Source organism: Periplaneta americana, chromosome 16, assembly GCF_040183065.1.
Source record: "Periplaneta americana isolate PAMFEO1 chromosome 16, P.americana_PAMFEO1_priV1, whole genome shotgun sequence".
NCBI lineage: Eukaryota > Metazoa > Arthropoda > Insecta > Blattodea > Blattidae > Periplaneta > Periplaneta americana.
The window spans coordinates 41,585,456-41,606,371 of record NC_091132.1 but is presented as its reverse complement, the minus strand read 5'-3'; the positions used below and the strand labels follow the sequence as shown (position 1 = coordinate 41,606,371).

The 20,916-nt window shown below is 39.7% G+C and overlaps 1 protein-coding gene and 1 non-coding gene across 2 annotated transcripts in view; both read right to left on the bottom strand.

Annotated features, from left to right (window-relative positions):
- LOC138692288 (uncharacterized) overlaps positions 1-20,916 on the bottom strand; it is a 646,074-nt gene that overhangs the window by 443,128 nt on the left and 182,030 nt on the right. The window lies entirely within an intron of this gene.
- On the bottom strand, positions 7,989-8,061 carry TRNAN-GUU (transfer RNA asparagine (anticodon GUU)). Its single transcript has one exon. It is a non-coding gene; the product is annotated as a tRNA-Asn (tRNA).

Sequence of the window (20,916 nt, the reverse complement as noted above, 5' to 3'; positions counted from 1 at the left end):
CAATAATATAACATAAAATTTACAAAGACAGTTTATTAATACAGTAATTAACTTAATTCAAACCGATAAATAACACACAAGATCAAAAAAAATAAGAAAGATAAAAAGAGAGAAAAAACAAATTTAATATAAATTGATAATCAGACAGAAGTCAGTGATATTCAATAAAAACATGAATATAGTCGATAGAAATAAAAAGGTAAAAAATTACACACATTTGATACTATTATATATCATGAATAATTTTATAAATTTCTTTTTTAAAAGGTTCAATTTTAAAATACTGTATTTCAAATTTGAAAAATGGTTTGTAATTTTATTATAAAGTTTTGGGCCGAACCTGATAGTCAGGGATCAAACAGTATCTGAGGAAAGTGAACATAAATGAGTGAAAACTGCAACAAAAATCAGAATTCAGCCTCTGAAAAAATATTTTTCATAGTAAACCAGTAAAAAAATGACTGCATTTATTAAATGAACATTGCTTTAAATTGCCGCAGAGTTTCATTTAATTGTATTCAGTAGTATTAAAAATAAAGATGATTAAAAAACTTTACTGATTTATAAACGCTTACAGCCCTCCAACTACCCAGTGTCCTTAACAGAGATAATTATTGTAATCAGTCCAAGCGGTATTCGAATCCATACCCGAGCAAAGCCCTGCGCTGGTAACTTGAGTTATCGTTTACACACCCCTGCAAGGCGGATGAGCGCTCTTGTTAGCAGGAGGTTCTCATGCTCTACACATGTCCCATTATAAAGAAGAATAACTACTGTTACGTGCTATCAGTGACTTCCTTCTTCCTTTTCTTTCACAAAACGCCTTGAACCACGATACGTTTATGAAAGAATCTTTTGGCTGTTGTTGAACTCAAAGCTGATATGGTTTGACACCAGTGGCAGATGTGTTAACCTAAAGAGGCAGACAATACAGTATATATATATATATATATATATATATATATATATATATATATATATATATATATATGCGAACAATACGCGCATGTTTAAAAAAATTTAAAATCAGGATGAGTGGAATTTTGGGGTGAATTTGAATTTTCACAGCAACATGAATCTTTAAAATTCAGGTTTCTGAAAACATTAAATTTTGAGTTGCTTACCTTTTGAACTGGGCCGTCGTAATTGCATTTCGCTGTTACTACGTCTTAACTGTTATGAGACCAACTACATATTATGTGAGGCGGAAAGCGAAAAGGGTCCTCTTGTCGGAGAAATAAAATTTTCAGTACAATCAAAATGGATGGTTAGGGTCGAAAATCTAGAAATGTCGGTATTTTGTCGATTATTATAGCTTAGTTTGTCCTGTTCAAGCTCATATCCATTTAAAAGTTTCTTAAATATGCGAAATTATATTGATGGTGACAATGTAAAACTTCAAAGCTTGTTTTCTCAAAGCATCTCATTTCCGTAACAAATATTCAAACTGCCATAATTCACTCATTTTTAGTTAGAAATCTAAATTTGGTATCAAATTTTTCATAATTTAATGCTGAATTTGAAAATAACATAAACTCTAAATCTTAAATTTGCAACAAGAGGTATTTTCACTTTCCTCCTCACATAAGTTTATTCTATTTACAGATGAGATGACGAACTGTGGAGAGTTGCTGGAATGTTATGAAATACACAAGTAATACGGAAGACATCTGTCCACAATGAAGCCAATTCAAGTCACACTGTGTACATAAGATTACGTCTTCGGCGTTGTCGCCATGTATTACATAATTTACTGTAGACACAGTCTATCTCGGTGCAGGAACGCGTAACGCTATCAACAAATAATTTTTTACGAGTAGCATGTGGCTATTTAGTCTATTGCTAGGCCCGTCAATGGCCTGAGTCTCTCACACGGCCGACCTCTGAATCGTCTTCCAGTAAATTGTAGCACGTTTTCGCGATTAAGTTTACCTGTTATTTACAGCGAGCGCCCAAACAATGACACTTGCTTATATGCACGCCTCACAATTTCAAAATATGTTTCTCCAAACCTGTGTGCAGTTCTTCATGTAAAAATATATAATTGAATAAATTTCAGAGGGAAAATTGTTCCGGGGCCGGGTATCGATCCCGGGACTCTTCCCTTAGCGCACGAATGCTTTACCGACTGAGCTACCCAGGAATTACACCCAACACCGTCTCAATTTTTCCCTTTGTATCCATACAACTCAAGTAGGCTGACAAGGCACCAGAAACCCAACTTTGAGTGCACACAAACTCTGTGCGACTTGAATTGTGGTTTTCTGTTAACGTACCTACAATGACGTATATATTATGCAAATATGGCTTTCTGGTAAGGCTCTCTGTGAATCAGTCTTGAATAATTTCAAGGGAAAAATTGTTCCGGGACCGGGTATCGATCCCGGGATCTTTCGCTTAGCAGACGAATGCTCTACCGACTGAGCTTCCCAGGAACTACATCCGACACCGTCTCAATGTTTCCCTTTGTATCTACACATATCAAGTGGGCTGACAAGGCGTCAGAAACCCAACTATGAGTGCACACAAACTCTGTGGAACTTGAATTGTAGTTTTCTGTTGACCTACCTACAGTGACGTAGGTATATATTATGCAAATCTGGCTTTCAGGTAAGACTCCCTTTGAAGCAGACTAAAATGATTTCAAGAGAAAAATTGTTCCGGTGCTGGTTATCGATCCCGGGACCCTTCGCTTAGTAGAGCCGGTAGAACATTCTTGCGCTAAGCGAAGGGTCCTGGAATCGATACCCGGCTCCGGAAATTTTTTTTTCTGTAAATTATTCAAGTCTGTTTCACAGGGAGCTTTTCCTGAAAGCCAGATCCATCGGTCCTTAAATTCACAAAGTTATGGCTGTCTCTTTGTTTGAGGAAAAACTTTCCGTTACAGAAAAAATGGCATGGCGCGCTTTCAAAGATGTTTGCTCAAATTTCCTTGGAAATTCTAGGACAGACAACTACATAGAACTTGTGGAAAACATATCAAGTGCATATGAGAAAATGGAGTGTAATATGTCTCTCAAAATACACTTTTTACATATTCATTTGGATTTCTTTCCTCCTGAATTTAGAGCGGTAAGCGACGAGCATGGGAAAAGATTTCATCAAGAAATATCTGAAATGGAAAGGCGATATAAAGAAAGATCACCATCCAGCATGCATGCAGACTATTGTTGCTTCCTTGTAAAAGACAGTTCCGGGTCTAGTTAGCCATCCAGAAAAGTCTTTTAAATGTAAGTTCAAATTCCGAGATTTTTCTCATTATACGCATGAAATATTTGTTTATTGTTGCTGTGTTTTAAACTATGTGACATCATTTTTTGTATCCAGTGCATATTTCTAAAGTATTATGAGGAATTTTGAACCCCTAGTGTATTGTTATTTTACCAGTAGCAGTGAAAAATAAAAAAAGAGAAGTTTTTTTTTTTTCTTAAAAAATTCAAATCATTTTCCCCGGAATATGGTACGTTATGGGGAAATTTTGATTTTAAATTCAGATTTAGGGCACATATACTAGTAATATTCACCTATTTCTATTTGGGTGCAAGACGAAAGTTAAAAATTTGTTCTTCAGTGAATCTTTATTTTGTTCTTCGTAGTCCACGTTTCACTCATACTGTCTTCATAATACGAGTATAAAGGCGTGGATATGTGTCAGTTACTAGAAGTAAACTTTATCATTGGACGGGCAACAGTTTTGCTGCTGGTAATGACTAAATGTAATCTTACCGAGTTAAAATGTAAACCTGGCGGATAGCATTTATGAGAGGAGACAGCGGCCGACGCCGTCTTCCCGTATTACCTGCGCCAGCAGTTGCGCCTTATCTTTATTATACGAGAACAATCGTCCTCCATTCAGATATGCTTTGAGAGCTTTTCGCCATTTACCCACTAGTGACTGTCGGCACAGTTAATGAAGAAACACAATTGACTTCGTTAGAATTTATCTCTGTCACAAATAGAAAACGTCCCATTTCACTCTGGTTGTATCTGACGCATTAGTGTGTGAATAATAATCAGTATGTGTTTCAGACATTCAGTTTGTCTCTTGACTGAGGAATCCATCTTCGGTTCGCTCTGTTACTTAACCCTCCTCTTTCACTCTTGATTCAGTTTTTTTGGGCTTACAGGAAGGTCCAAACTACCGGGTGAGTCTTCGAGTTTGGCATTGGATTATGAAACTGTTTTCTCAGGATCTAGGAATTCTCTTCACCGCATACGTCGTCATTATGCCTTCTTGTCATCGATTACATTTTAGTCACCGGCGTTCTGGCCACTGATTACACTTTAGTCACTGGTGTTCTTGTCACCGATTACATTTAATAATTTATTAATGCTTTATTGGACAAATTTAGGATTTAGATAGAAGGATTAGTAGAATCGGAGAACGATACCCTGATTATAAAGAAGATGGTGATGTTCTTACTTATCTCAGAGTCATCCAACACAATTTGGGTGGCAATTTTGAAACATAAAATCATGTAATATTTTATGCAGTGTGGCAATTTTGAAACATTACATTTTATACAGTGTATCCACAGTCTAGTATATACAGTCCGGCTGGAGGGATAATCGTGCTAACCACACGATACCTCCATTCTGGTTGTATGATCGTCCACCTCTGCTTCGGCATGTGGACGTGAGACCAGCAGCCGGCTGGTCGGTCTAGGCCCTTCACGGGCTGTAGCGCCATGTTTAAAAAAAAAGTATATACAGTCACGAAGCTCAGTACATACTAAATATGCATCCATATATAGTTGCTAACCACCAGGATCGCTAATATCGCCTCATTACAGACAATGCGAAATAGTAGCTGCACAGTCTATTGTTCCCAGCACCCTCACAACTCAAGCTTCGTGACTGTATATACTAGACTGTGGAGTATCTATGGATATTTTATTTGTCAAAATAAATTATTACTTTTAAGAAAATGTGTACTGGTGATCAAAATATCAAGTGAAAGTCTCATCCGTCGTTATACCATTTCCTTTCACATCAATGCTACAAATTATTTATAACTTTATAAATTATAAGATACACAAATTATACACATGACAGTATCACCATGTAATACATCGTGTAGCAAATCGACAACAGAACATCGCTCCGCACAGCAACAGCAGCCGATAGAAAATGCTACGTTATGATTAGTTCAGAAGACTACCGCACAGTGTTCAACTTTTTCATAGGGAGTGTTGTCAACGAAAGCAACAACTTACTGTCAAGTGCAAGGTTGCAAAGGTCTGGGTATAGACAGGAAAAGTTTGGGAAAAATTACTGACAAACAAGCATTATCATGGGGGCAGTTAAAAAAGTTAATTTTTTCTTCCGCCACGTTAATAATGTCAAAACAAGTGCTTATATAAATTTTGGCCATTAGAGCGCAATTACGAGGGCATCCCCAGAAAGTAAGTTTCCCTGGAGCAGTTTACAGAAAGAAAATAATTTCATAGAAAGATTTATTGGAACAGATACAGATATTGTTGAAGTATTTTCAACATATCCTTCACCGGAAATTATACATTTGTTAGACCGTGGGATCAAGTTTTGTATCCCTGTGTCGTACAAGTCTGTTGCCTGGAATCGAGACCAGTGTGTGACAGCCGTCTGCGCCTCTCTGTTTATCCCACGGTATGACAAATGTCTCATTTCCAATGGGGAATGTGTTGAAAAATAGCTCTACAATTGCTGTATCTGTTCCAATAAGTCTTTCCATGAAATTGTGTTTCCTTTCTGTAAACGGCCCCAGGGACTTACCTTGTGGGGGCCCTCGTAATTGCGCTCGAGTGGCCAAAAATTTTTATAAGCACTTGTTTTGACATTATTAACATGGTGGAAGGAAAAAAATAACTCTTTTATCTCCCCTCATGAGAATGTTTGCTTGCAAGTCATGATGGCTATGAAGATTCCTTCGCAGATATTAGTAGGCCCACGGCTTTTTCAAAAAGGTATAATACTACTGGAACAGAGATGAGAGAAGTGTCTTACAGTGCAAAGAGCTTATGTTGAAAAATAGTCTTATTTTTTAGGTGAGAGGTAGTAAATATTGTAGGTATATTACTCATCCTTTTGCTCATGTTTCGTTGTCTATTTCTTTCTTTCTTTCTTTCTTTCTTTCTTTCTTTCTTTCTTTCTTTCTTTCTTTCTTTCTTTCTTTATACACCGTGTACCGCTTAGAGGGATCGAGAAATAAATACTTACCACTTAAAACCAGATAAAGATATCGTTGAGATTTACATTTGACAAGATAGAGAAACTGTCCAAGTTTACAAAACAAAGTCTGAAAACATCTGCATGCGTAACTTTCATTTGTTTGTTTCTAAAACAAGCCTGGAGCCATTTTGTAGGAGAACACGCCATGGTCAACATGTGGATACCACAACAGAAAGTTCAGTGTGTGCCACGGCTAGCAGAAGAAAAATCTGTTACGCGAGTACAACGCCGCGTTCGTCGTACATGGATAGGTGGATCGGAAGACGAGGACCCATTCATTGCCTGGCCAACCAGGTCACCCGATTTGACCCTCTTGGATTTTTATTTCTGAGGCTTTGTGAAGGATACTGTGTACCAAAGAGGCAGAGCTAACACTTTGGAGGAACTGAGACAACGCATCACAAATGCAGCTGCGCTAGTGACTCCACAAATGCTACAGAACAATTGGCGGGAGGTTGAATACCGTTTAGATGTCTGCAGGGCAACTCAAGGCGCACACATCGAGAGTTTTTACATCAAGTTATGTGAAAAGGTATGTTAATACACCATTATTTACACTTGAAATTATCACATTTCTCGATCCCTCTAAGAGGGACATGGTGTAGTTATTTTACCCTCCTTTTTAAAATTTATTTGTTTTCATTCTTTATCCTTCGCTTTGACTTCCACTCTCGCTGGATGTCAACCAGAGTATATCTACCAATAGTAGGTACATAACCAACGAAATGGAGGAAAATTCAATTCCTTTCTTGAAAAGTATACAAACTGTGTGACCAGCACGACTTGTTTACTGCCAAGCTAAGAAGCCGACTATTTCCTTTATTTCTGTTGCCAAGACTACGAGACTTTTCAGTCTGACTCCGTGACATTGGGCGCGGTCTCGTCTCTTGGTTACGAGCTCAACCACAAAATATTTCTCGAAGGCCCGCTATTCAATGCTAATATTCCCGAAGCGACTGTCCAAGCAGTCTCCACACTTGATCCCCACGATCTAACAACGTGTTGACTAAAATAAACCACTTCGAGCAGAACCCTCTCTTTAATCCGCGTCATCAAAAGTTGCAAAATATTCACATGGCCATTTAACGTGTTGATTAATTGCTTCTAATTACTGCTCCAACTCCTATGGACCACAATCAAGGGTCGTTGTAATTTACGACGCTTAATCATAATCACATACTGACTAATTTTAATTTAGACTTGCATAAAACCTGGTTTGTTTCGTGGCTTAATTAATCATCAACTCATTGTGAATTACATACATCATGTTCATTTTTTTCCAGTTGTCCAGAGAAATGCTGAGTTGGTTGTGAACTGTGCTTAATAACACAATCTCATTTTCGCTTGTATTTAATAGGCCTATGTAATATGAATATATTATTTATTTATTTATTTATGTCTATAACAAGGCAAAGCCCCAATTACAATAGACAGTACAGATATTTGCTCAAAACATAAAATTGGAGATAACATGAAAAAATAGATAAAACAGATACAAATGCAAGATACAAGTGTAAATACAAATTATAAATGCAAAATGAAAAAAGAACAAACAAATAGATACTATCTAAATAAAAGACACAGATACAGATGTAAATTAAAAATACAAAATAAAAATAAATGAAAAATAGATAAGTACAGATATCATAACCAAAAGATGTAAAATGTAGCTATAAATGCCAAATTACAGAGTAACAAATAGATAGCAATATTGCAAATCAAGATTTCAGGTATAACTCCCTATAAAGTTGATTTGAATAATTTCAAGGGAAAAATTGTTCCGGGGCCGGGTATCGAACCCGGGACCTTTGGTTTAACGTACCAACGCTCTACCAACTGAGCTACCCGGGAACTCTACCCGACACCGATCCAATTCTTCCCTCTATATCCACATACCTCAAAGTGGGCTGACAACCGTCAAGCAACCAACTGGATCGGTGTCGGGTAGAGTTCCCGGGTAGCTCAGTTGGTAGAGCGTTGTTACGTTAAACCAAAGGTCCCGGGCTCGATGCCCGGCCCCGGGACCATTTTTCCCTCGAAATTATTCAATCAACTTTACAGGGAGTTATACCTGAAATCTTGATTTGCATAATACACGTCACTGTTCGTTAACAGAAAACCACAATGTAAATCACACGGAGTTAGTGTGCACTCGAAGTTGGTTGCTTGACGGTTGTCAGCCCACTTTGAGGTCTGTGGATATAGAGGGAAAAATTGGATCGGTGTCGGGTAGAGTTCCCGGGAAGCTCAGTTGGTAGAGCGTTGGTACGTTAAACCAAAGGTCCCGGGTTCGATGCCCGGCCCCGGAACAATTTTTCCCTCGAAATTATTCAGATAGCAATATAATTTAAAATCAACTACCTTCAGTATATTAATAAGAAAATGATAAAATACACATATCTGGTCAATAACACAGTGTTCATGAAGTCGATAAAATACATTCCACTTCGTCGATATAACTTATCACTGAAGATGGAGAAGCATTCTCCGAAACATATCTGAATAACATCTTCAATAAACTTATAAAGTGTTCATATAACTGTGACATATTTCCTTTAATGTATTTTAATAAGAAAATGTTTATATTTCATGTAAGAAATGATTATACAGAGTGGAAAGGGACCGATGGATCATAATTTACGATGTGATTCTACATGTTAAATGTAACAAAACTTTTATTACACTTTTCCTTCGATGAGGCACCGTTAAGCAGGAAACAAATACTCTTTGCCCAATGTTTGCAGCGCTCTATTGCGGTAATAGCCCGAGAGAAATGGCTGATTGCTTTACAAGCAGAAAGGTGAAAATAATCTGAACAGTTAATTGGAGAATAGGAAGGTAAGGAGTGCAGGCCGCGCTTGCTTAGAGTTATTGCAGTAGCCGTGATGTTGCCAAATGCTTCATAGAAACATAACGATTTTCTCTAAAACGGTGGATGTTAGAGAAAAAACGTATTTAGATTTTTCGAATCTCTCCTTATGATCTATTACCAGCTTCTTTTTTGTTTGTTTTTCCCCCCTGAAGGTTTCAAATTTATTTATTTAATACACAAGGTTTACACTACATTAGGCATTGCATCCCGAAAGAGTAGAAGCTCGTGCTCGGGCACAGTTCAGTCTAGTTATATAAAATTGAAGAGTGTTAATTCAGCACAATAATATTAATATATAGTAAAATACAGACCATGTAATGACATATACAAATATAGAAAACACAAATTACACAAGTATTAGATCACAATTTTAAACTCATATAGCTTAAGGAAAGACAAAACAATTAAATAATTAATCTAATTTGTCTCTTAAATCCATGTGTGTTCAGTATACTTAGTTCAGGGTAAGCTCTAATTAATGTATTATATATTCTGTGTCCAAAATTTCTGCTGTGTTTTAATCCAGCAGCTGTGTGGCATTTGGAGGTGTTTAGAATGAAACTGTAGTTTTATCTCGTATGGTATTCATGAGGATCAAATTTAAATTTATTGTGATTTTTATGGAAGTAAATCAGCAATGTTTGTTTATAAATTTGTTCAAGATTAGATACACTAATTTCCTGAAAAATTAATTTCGTTGAGTAATCAAAAGGTTTATATAAACAAGTTTTGATAATACTTTTTTGTAGCAAATTTAAAGGGAGAGTTGATTTTAACATTCCTCCCCAACCTAATAAACCATACTGAATTATTGATTGAATCAGAGCTAAGTACACAGTACGCAGAACATAAACAGGTAAATAAGAACGTAGAATTGAAAATTTGTGGATTGTTTTACGCAATCTGTTACACAGGAAGGAGATATGCCTGTCCCATTTTAAATATTGATCAATAATAATGCCTAATTATATAACTTGTGAGGATAAACTCAAAGCGTTACCATGGATAAATATATAATAGGATGCGAAACTTAATGAGTTTCCCGTAACACATACTAGAGGCGTTGTTGTAGAAATTGATCTTGCTGCCATCTATTTCTGGGAGGGGCGTTATTACATCTAGCAGCGCACCAAGTAGCGAAAAGAGTAATTACTCCATGCATTTAGCAGCGCACCTGGTGACGAAAATGTTAAACTGTGCAGAAAGTATTCCCTCCCACCCTCATCGATATTCAAAACTAACCCAATTTAAAATAAAACATTTACAGTTTTATTCCTCACAGCATATTTGAAGCAGTAATTAGGAGAGGGAGAGACCGATTTATTAGCGAAATGATATCTCCATATTTTTATTACATGTATTCGCGGGGATGTTCTGGCGACTTCGTTAGAATTAGCTTCCTCACACAGGTATTTCGTCACTTGTCAGCATCGGACAGATTTAGGGCCACCTTGAGCGGGGTTTCGTATAGACTCGATGAAGCATAAAAGCCGGAGTCGGACTAGACCCGTGGGAAAGATACTGCCAAGCTTGGGTTTTCCAAAGAACGGGTATTCTTGTGAGATATACAAACTAATTTGAGGTTATGGGAAATCCAAAGTCTAAATTTAGAGATGACATATTTCGCGCCCAATAAGAAGAGATCTTGGTCCAGCTTATGAGGTCACTTTGGACCAATAGGGAATAGATTTTAGGCCAGTTAGTGACGTAGTTTTTAACCAATAGAATAGTTAGTTTTAGCGTAGGATAGGTTTTTATAAATAAGGGTGACGGGGAGCGGAGACGACGACTACTATTCCGCTTCGGAGCGGAGATCATCAAAACAACTTTACATCGTGTCGGCGGCCCTACATTCAGGGCAGAATAACTACTTCGTTTGGTGTCGACAGGACTACTATTTCGCTTCGTGTCATAGTGTACTGGACAGAGTATTGAATTTGTAGTATCGGATAGAGCTTATTCAGAGCCGCCATAGAGTCGATACAAAAGGCGACCAACGATTGAATTATATGTCAGCCGGAAATACATATTCTAGGGTTTACCAAGTGGATACGACAATAAACTTATAGTTTTGAAGTTTACGCTGCCTTTTATTTAAGTAGCCGGCTTGGTATTATTCCCGACATCAACCTACACCACAACCGTACCTCGGCTACCCTGAGTGAATCTCACGCAACATCGAGACGCACCCACCCTCTAATGGCGCCCAACGTGTGGTCACAATAACCACTCACCCTCAAATGGCGTCCAACGTGGGAACCCAATAACGACACCACCCACAAATGGCGCCCAACGTGGGGCCTCAACAACGACCCCTACCACAAATGGCGCTTTCCAACGTGGGGCTCGAAGGAAGACAGCTGTTCCAGTGACCGGCCCCGGGTGCGAACACAGCACCAAACAACGCGGAGGACCGGACGGAGCATTTCAGCCCTGCATAGCCGAGGAACGACGCTGGAAGGCGGGAATAGAACCAAGTCATCGCGACATCACGGAGACCACCAGTGAAGGCCACACGGAGACCACCAGAGAAGGCAACTCGGAGAGGCAGTGGCAAGTATGCGGGAAGATGAATAAATGTGTATATATATATATGTACAGTATATGATATTTTGGGGGAATAATTATAAAGTGTATATGTTTCAATTTCTGGTGTGATATTTTGGGTATATATATATATGTATTTTTTTGTGTGTGATATTTTGGGGGAAAGTGAAATAAGTGTATTGCGTAATTTGTTGGAAGTGAGTAGAGTGCAAATACAGGCCTAGTTAGATTATTATTGGGAAAGCAAGCGTCGGATAGATGACAGAGTAGCATATAGATGATACTACGTAGCCATAGGAGTAAGGTAGCTAGGAAAATACGAGAAAGACGAGGAAATAGAAACAAGGGAACCATGGAGCAAAGGAAGGACGAGGAAATTATGGAAATTAGGGAGGAGGTCGAGAATAACGCAGGACAAGAAATAGAGGGAGAGCGAACGGTGGAAAAGCAACAGAGTAGAGACAGTGGCAAAGGGGAAATGACGCTAGAACAGTTATGGGAGCAGATGAGACAATTCATGGAAAATAAATTAGACAACAATTCAAGGGAAAGTAGAGAACAAATAAAACAAATGGAAACTAAATTAGAGAATAACTCAAGGGAAAGTAGAGAGCAGATTCTGAGGGAAAGTAAAGAACAAATAAAACAAATGGAAACTAAATTAGAAAATGACTCAAGGGAAAGTAGAGAGCAGATTCTGAGGGAAAGTAGAGAACAAATAAAACAAATGGAAAATAGATTGGGGGAAAGTTCGAGAGAGATTAGAGATCATATTGCAAAATTAGCGGAAAGAGGAAACAAGATGGAGGACAAAATAGAGAAGCTAGAGGGGAAATTAACCGAGAATGGGATCGGAATGGAGAACCAATTGAAGATAGCTATGGATAGGATGTCAGAAAGTATGAAGGATTTAGAAGTTAGAGTTAGAGATAGCGCTACCAGAGAGAATAGCGATCTAAAATCAGCTGTGGAGGAAACGATAGTGGAAAAGGTTCGGGAAATTCAGAATTCGGTGGAAGAGAAAATAGGTGAGATGGATCAGGAAGTGGACGGTCTCAAGCGAGCCATAAAGAATAAAGAAAGGGCGGATAACGAATGTTTGGAAGAATTAAGAAGTAAACTAAACTCAATGAACGACGTACTAAATGGGGGTAGTCCCGCAAAGTTAAGCGGACATAGCAGCTCGGACCGTGCAGTTTCTAGACAAGAGGGCGCAAGTGAGAGCCCGGCATCAGGTAGCAACATAAATGTAAGACATGTTAACAATAGTGTTGGTGAGGAATGTCAGACCTCGCGGGATGATGTGCGTAGTGAGTTGATAAATGTAAACGACAAGGCATATTTAGGCCGTCCCCAGTACCCCACTCACATTTTGAATGATATTGGTTACCCTATTTTTGATGAGGTTGAATTTTCAAACCCACATAACTACATAAGTGAGCTAGAAACGTACTTTAGAGTAAGAGGGGTGCCGGATGACTTAAAAATGACTGTCGTACGAAAGAGCCTAAAGAGCCGACCACTCAACTGGGCGCTAGTGGCCCTAGGGGATAATGTCACTTATGAGGAATTCAGAGAAAAATTTTCGGAGAGATACTGGGGACAAAGACAACAACAAAGAATTAGGAAGGAAATTAATCAGAGCAGGTTTGACGCGGGAAGAGGCGTCTCTATGATAGATTATTTTCTTGAAATTGTTAAGAAAGGGAAAAGCCTCAATCCGCCAATACCGGATTCAGAGCTGATCCAAACTGTGATTTCGCAGTATCCCGAGAACATAAGATATAATCTGATCGTAGCAGGGCCCCGAGACTTCGGGGAAACAATAGATTTATTGACTGCGCTGGATGGTTCGGACGCCACGCACTATGAATGTAGTGGACAGGCAGATTATGAACATGGCAAAGGAAAGGGTTCAAGCCCCACCGACCAGAAAGCGGGGAAGGGGGCAAGTACGGCCTTTTCATCCCCAAGGACAGGAGCCCAAAATCAGAGTAACTGGGGTGGTGACAGGAGCCCCAACAATGCACATAGTCGGTACCATAATGGTCAGAACGGAGGGAATAGTCCCAACAGGGAAAGAAGGATTGACCCGCCCTTTGGGGGCCCTTACAATAATATTAGGTACAACCAGAGTAGTCATAACAGGATGAGAAACGATAGAGGAGGTGTTGGTCCCGTGCGTAGGGTTAACCACATACGATGGTACACGGGAAGACAAGAAAATGGAAATAATAGGCTTAGAACCCAACCACACTGGCTTAGGAACAGAAATTACAGACAGGGATTCTGGCAGCCTAATTTTAGCAGGGGACCGCAAAATCGAGGTGATTGGAGGAGACAGGAGCAGGAGAGAGATAGGCGAGACGTCCTACAAGAAATGGCCTCACAAGGGTGCAATAGGCCACCTACACAGTGTAACGTGGGACAAAGCAGGAATAGAGACATGAACGGACGTCAGCAAAGTCCGGTCAGAATGAATATGGGCCGGGAGCCTATAAATTGTAGAAATAGAGACGAGGTAGCAGTGGAACCGACTGCATCGCACTCGGGAAACTGCTAGACAGAAGTCTCAAGGGTTCGGAGATTTCTGTAGCTAAGTGCAGTAAGCCACTGTCAAAAGAATCCACCAACGCGGTAAGCGTGAAGAGACAGAGCGAGATTACTAACCCAGAGTTAGAAAATAATGGGACTTATGTATTGCCTTATATAGATGCTAAAATATTTGGGACAAAGTGTTGTGTGTTGTTGGACTCGGGCTCCACAAATAATGTATGCAGCTTGGAATTTTTTCAAAAGGTTAGGGATTCAGGAATAAAACTGCAAACGTTACCCATATGTTCACTGTACTGTGCGGGCGCCCTAAGTAAGAAGAAGGAAAAGGTAAAATATCAAGTATGGTTCGAGTTAGAGTGCGGAGACGTGAAATTAAATGCTATTTTTCTTGTGATACAAAGGTTGACTACCGACATCATTATTGGAGTAGAAAGCTTTTATGAATGGCACGCGCTATTAGATTTCAGGGAAAACAGACTAGGGGTTACGGCAGGTAACGGCAGTGTAGGCCATGTCCCATTCAGTAGCAATAACGCTCGAGCTGAGTTAGATGAGAGAACCGCGGGAGAGATAGAATTACAGGAAGAGTTATTTTTTGTAGAGCACCTCAAAATTTGTAAGAATGTAATTATAGAGGTTAATCCGTGGGAAGGTAACGAGGTAACTAGGGGAGTGTGTCAAGTAGGCTGCGGAGAATGCGAGTTATGTATCGGCGAATTAGTCCAGGCGAGACAAATAGGACGTAATCTCATTAGCGGTAGGGCCAAATATTGTAATGAGATTTCGCCGGGCGATCTTAGACAGGTAGACGCGTATAACAATAGGAAGACAGGTACTTTCGAAATAGTGAGAGATAAAGTTAACCAGGCACACGGCCTGAGTGAGTGTGAAAGAAAACGCTTAATGGATGTTGTAGGTAGCCATTTAAATGTCTTTTCAGACGCGCCGGGTCTGTGTAGAGTGTATACACACAAAATTAAGGTGGTAGGAATGGAGGAATTTCGGCATAAATGTAGACCCATCCCCCTATCTTTAAGGGATCAGGCAGACGAAGTCATAAATGATATGTTAAAAGACGGAGTTATAGAAGTATCGGACTCGCCTTACGTAAATGCATTGTGCTGGGTTAGGAAGCCCAATGGAAGCTTAAGAGTAACGATCGATGCCCGACACGTTAACTCGTTTTCAGTTAAAGATAATTTCAGGACGGAGTCAGTGGACACTTTGTTAGGCCGTATCAGTGACTGTTCTATATTCACTAGTTTGGACTTGACCAGTTCGTATTGGCAGATTCCGCTGGACGAGGACTCGAGAAAATTCACAGCGTTCCTACATAACGGGAAAGTTTATCAGTATACCCGATGCCCATTCGGCATCGCGAGTTCTGGATCTGCGCTACTAAGGGCACTTGACATAATTTTTGGTGATTCAACGAAAGGTTTTCTGGCACAGTACATTGACGATTTTCTTATATATGGCAATAATGTGGATAGGCATATTAGGGATATTGATTTTGTACTTACTAAATTGAGAGAGGCTGGTATGACAGTCAAGCTGGGGAAAACAGCATTTTTTAAAGCTGAGACAGTTTTCCTGGGTTACGTAATTTCGTCTGACGGAATTAGACCGGACCAAGAGAGAATTCAGAGCATTGCGAGGATCCCGCCGCCGCGAAACCGGAAACAGGTTCGTAGATATCTAGGTATCCTACAATACCAGAATCGGTTTCTCGTCAATTATGCTAAGCATGTAGCCCCACTCAGAGCATTGTTGAAGAAGGATGCACCCTTCAGGTGGGGGTCGGCAGAGCAGGAAGCATTCGATCGAACGAAACTGCTTTTTGCCGACTCAATTCTGTTGGAAAGGCCTAACGACAGCCTACCTTTTCAGATTTATACGGATGCGTCTTCATATGGATATGGAGCAATTCTATGTCAGACAGATGAAGATAATAAGCGATATGTGATTGCCACAGCTTCTAGGGGACTGTCGCGTACCGAAAGCAACGCATCAATCACGGAACTAGAGATTTCTGCTGTGTACTTCGCACTACAGAAGTTCCGTCAGTATATCTTTAATAGGCAGATAATCATATTTACTGACCATGTAAGCCTAGCGTTTCTGAGTAGATGCAAATTGACGAACTCTAGAATATCTAGATATGTGCACGAAATTTTGGCTCATGATGTGACGATCAGACATATTCCGGGGGCAGACAATATCTTTGGTGATTGTCTCTCTCGTTTGAATTCCAAATCGGGGCTACCGGAAACTATCACCGCCCCCGCGTACGAAATTGCCGTGATGAAAATTGATTCCACGAGGAATGGAGCTCTGACGGGAAAATTTCGGAAAATTGCAGATTTGCAGCAGGAGGATTCCACGATAAGGGCCTTAATGGACAAAGCTAGAGAAATCTCACAGGTGAAAGACGAAGTGTATGGATTGCGCTCTGGTATCCTGTATAAATTGCACGGTAGGGATATCCAGAAGTGGAAGATATACATACCTGCGAGTATGGAGAATGAACTTATAAATAACTTTCACCTATCTATGTGTCACTCTGGGTGTGATAGGATCATTTTAACTATGTCAGAATCATTTTATATTAAGCAACTGTCAAAGAAGGTTAGAAGGGTAATATCTCGTTGCGAGGTCTGCCAGAGGGCGAAACCTCTAAATGTAAGGTATGACAATGTACCACAAGTCATTATCAGGGGTAAAAAGAATGAACTTGTAGCAGTGGACGAACACGGTCCAATGCCCACATCGTCCTTCGGACACAGGTACATATTTGTTACGTACGATGTCTTCACAAAATTTGTAAAGATTTACCCTTTAAGAAATATCTCTAGTAAATTGTGTGCTGACAAGCTGGTTAGAGATTACATACCGACTTACGGTCCGGTAACAGCGGTGCTCAGTGACAATGTGTCGGTACATAAATCGAAAGTGTTTTGCAAAAGGCTGGAAGATGCGGGCGTGAAGCTATACAATTGCTCCGCATACTTTCCCAGCGGTAATCCCTGCGAAAGAGCGCTTAGGGATATATCATTGTACCTCCGTATTCTGTGTCACCGAAACCATAAGGACTGGTTTAGGCAATGTGAGGTGATTGAGAGAGTCATGAACCACTCTATCAATCCAACGACCGGAATAGCTCCGATCAAACTTATGTTAGGGATCGATCCCGATCCCATGATAAAGAGTTTGCCGCAGGCAATACAGGAGGGTGAGCCTCCTAGTGATGAACTACTGTGTAAACTAGCTTTCGACCGAATCAGGAAAAAGGCTGAGTATAGACTCGGTAAAGTTAAAAGATATCGCCACAAATGGGAGCCCACACCCGGCGATCTGGTATTGCTAAGGGACGTGAAGTTATCTTCCGCCCTCAGAGGACGTTACTCACGCATGGAGCTACTGTACAAAGGGCCCTACGAAATTAAGAGTAAATACGGAGACCATACTTTCGAATTGGTAGAAAGGGGAAAAAGTAAACCTGTTGGTAGGTACCACAAGCAACTCTTGCGGCCTTTCAAACAGGAGAGGCTAGGAGGCAGGAATGAGAAAGAGTAGGATGGTTAGTCTCACGCGTACAGCTAGGTGAACCTGTACAGGGCGGCTGGTACAACCAAGCACGCAGAGGGTGTAATTGATCAATTAATAAATAAATGTAAATATGTGAATGAATGGTATTGTACATATGTAAATGTGAATATAAATTGTACATTGTTGTGCTTATTGTGTGAGAGTTGTGTACATAGAAAGGCTTGTGAAGATATATGTATTATTTATTGTAATTGCTTGTAGTGATATTATAATCAGATTGTATTGTAAATAATGTGTTACCGGCTGATAGCGTAGGGGAACTGTGAGGCTAGTTATAGGCAGAAAGCGGGGACATCTCATAACATTGGAAACTCTTTCGGGAATTTCCAATGGTTATGTAGATGGGCATTTGAAGCAGTAATTAGGAGAGGGAGAGACCGATTTATTAGCGAAATGATATCTCCATATTTTTATTACATGTATTCGCGGGGATGTTCTGGCGACTTCGTTAGAATTAGCTTCCTCACACAGGTATTTCGTCACTTGTCAGCATCGGACAGATTTAGGGCCACCTTGAGCGGGGTTTCGTATAGACTCGATGAAGCATAAAAGCCGGAGTCGGACTAGACCCGTGGGAAAGATACTGCCAAGCTTGGGTTTTCCAAAGAACGGGTATTCTTGTGAGATATACAAACTAATTTGAGGTTATGGGAAATCCAAAGTCTAAATTTAGAGATGACATATTTCGCGCCCAATAAGAAGAGATCTTGGTCCAGCTTATGAGGTCACTTTGGACCAATAGGGAATAGATTTTAGGCCAGTTAGTGACGTAGTTTTTAACCAATAGAATAGTTAGTTTTAGCGTAGGATAGGTTTTTATAAATAAGGGTGACGGGGAGCGGAGACGACGACTACTATTCCGCTTCGGAGCGGAGATCATCAAAACAACTTTACATCGTGTCGGCGGCCCTACATTCAGGGCAGAATAACTACTTCGTTTGGTGTCGACAGGACTACTATTTCGCTTCGTGTCATAGTGTACTGGACAGAGTATTGAATTTGTAGTATCGGATAGAGCTTATTCAGAGCCGCCATAGAGTCGATACAAAAGGCGACCAACGATTGAATTATATGTCAGCCGGAAATACATATTCTAGGGTTTACCAAGTGGATACGACAATAAACTTATAGTTTTGAAGTTTACGCTGCCTTTTATTTAAGTAGCCGGCTTGGTATTATTCCCGACATCAACCTACACCACAACCGTACCTCGGCTACCCTGAGTGAATCTCACGCAACATCGAGACGCACCCACCCTCTAATGGCGCCCAACGTGTGGTCACAATAACCACTCACCCTCAAATGGCGTCCAACGTGGGAACCCAATAACGACACCACCCACAAATGGCGCCCAACGTGGGGCCTCAACAACGACCCCTACCACATATTCTACTGAAAATTCTTACCGGAGCCAACAGGAAGATAAAAGAGACGATGTGTTTTACACTACACGATTAAAATATAAGCAGACAGAGACAAAAAATAAAGCAAAAGGTTAGATAAAGGGGATTGTATTCTTTGGGTATTTATTGTACAGCACAATGGAAAAGTCTGCAAGAACTACTTACAATACATTCTACTTTGCAATACATTTAACGACACTATTTTTAGAACGTCCATAAACATCACTGTTTAACATACACTGCTTATACACACATGTATCACTTTATGTTCACTTATTAGAAAGTTTCAGTCCGCCATCTCGGCTCTTCGACTCTCCCGTACAGCAATATCTCGAACGGATAAACAGAGAACTCTGGGTAATGTACCCAACACGTAGTTTTAATATTCACCACCTACGACGTTGGGCGCTGATCACCTTATTTCAAACCCCCAAATCCAGATGGTGCTGACCGCAGTTTCGCATCCTATTATATATTTAACCATGGCGTTACATGAGCAAGTAAGTAGGTTACAATCATGTATTGTTATATTTCTATTATTTATTTTTAGTTGTTCAAGGCCATGTGATGTTAATGAAAATGGTATTAATTCTGTTTTAGAAACGTTCAAAGAAAGTAAGTGAGCATCCAGCCATTCTTTAATAATGTTAATACCTCTGTTTGGTGCAGAGATTACCATCCATTCTGTATAAGTGTAGCAAGAACATACGAACGTAGCTTGAAAGACAAGTTTTTGCAATATTCATCTTAGCAGGCTATACTTGACAGAGAATAAAAGCGTGTAATATATAGATCACATTTTAAGACGCGTAACGCTATAAAACCCGATTTACTACGTACGAGATATCGTGGTCGTTAATAACTTTTATATTGTAGAATTATAGAGTAAATGAAGGAATATGGCGACAAACTTTTTATTGCCAATTGAAACTTCTGCTCCCTCCGTAGACTATTTGCAGTTGAAAGTAGACTGTGGATCGCACCAGAGGAGTATTGCAATATTTCTCGATCACAAGTTTCACAGTACAGTGTTTGCAAGAACTTATGCTCTCCGTATAAAATAAAACTCGAGTGTTGCCTAAGGAACATAAAAAGGTTTCGATATTCCGCGATACATAGAAATAATATCAGGTAGCTGTTACCTCTTAGCCTGCAGCCCCCAAGCTATACACACAAGAAAGTAAAATATTAAATAAAGTACGTATAAGGGAATATAAAATAATGGCCACAAAGATTTTTGACAGGTTTAAGTATATTTTAGCGCAGTTGTTACAAAATTTTCAACTACACTCCGTTTCTGGAATCTGTAGAGTATAGGAGACGAAATAACTCCTTTGCGCAAGTGGTGGAATGGAGGGGGCCAGTCCAATGACTGCTCTTGTGGGAAAGCATTGCTTGAAGACAAGCGTCTAAAATGCCACCCCTACCTATCACCTTCTGCCACGAGCATCTTACCCTTTAGCGGCCATGAGCCGATGCAGTCCGCAATACACTCCCGCACTGATAACTCCACACAAATGCGTCGACTTACCCTACAGATTCCAGAAACGGAGTGTAGGTACTAATTAAAGTAATTACTAATTAAAATAGAATCAACATATTAATTGCCTTTGTAATAAATTACGTAAAATAATATATTATTTTGTTTTATTGAGGAATTACTTGTCAATAAGTTTATTGCGCACAATATATTTAACTTTATTTCAGTCGGTAATTATG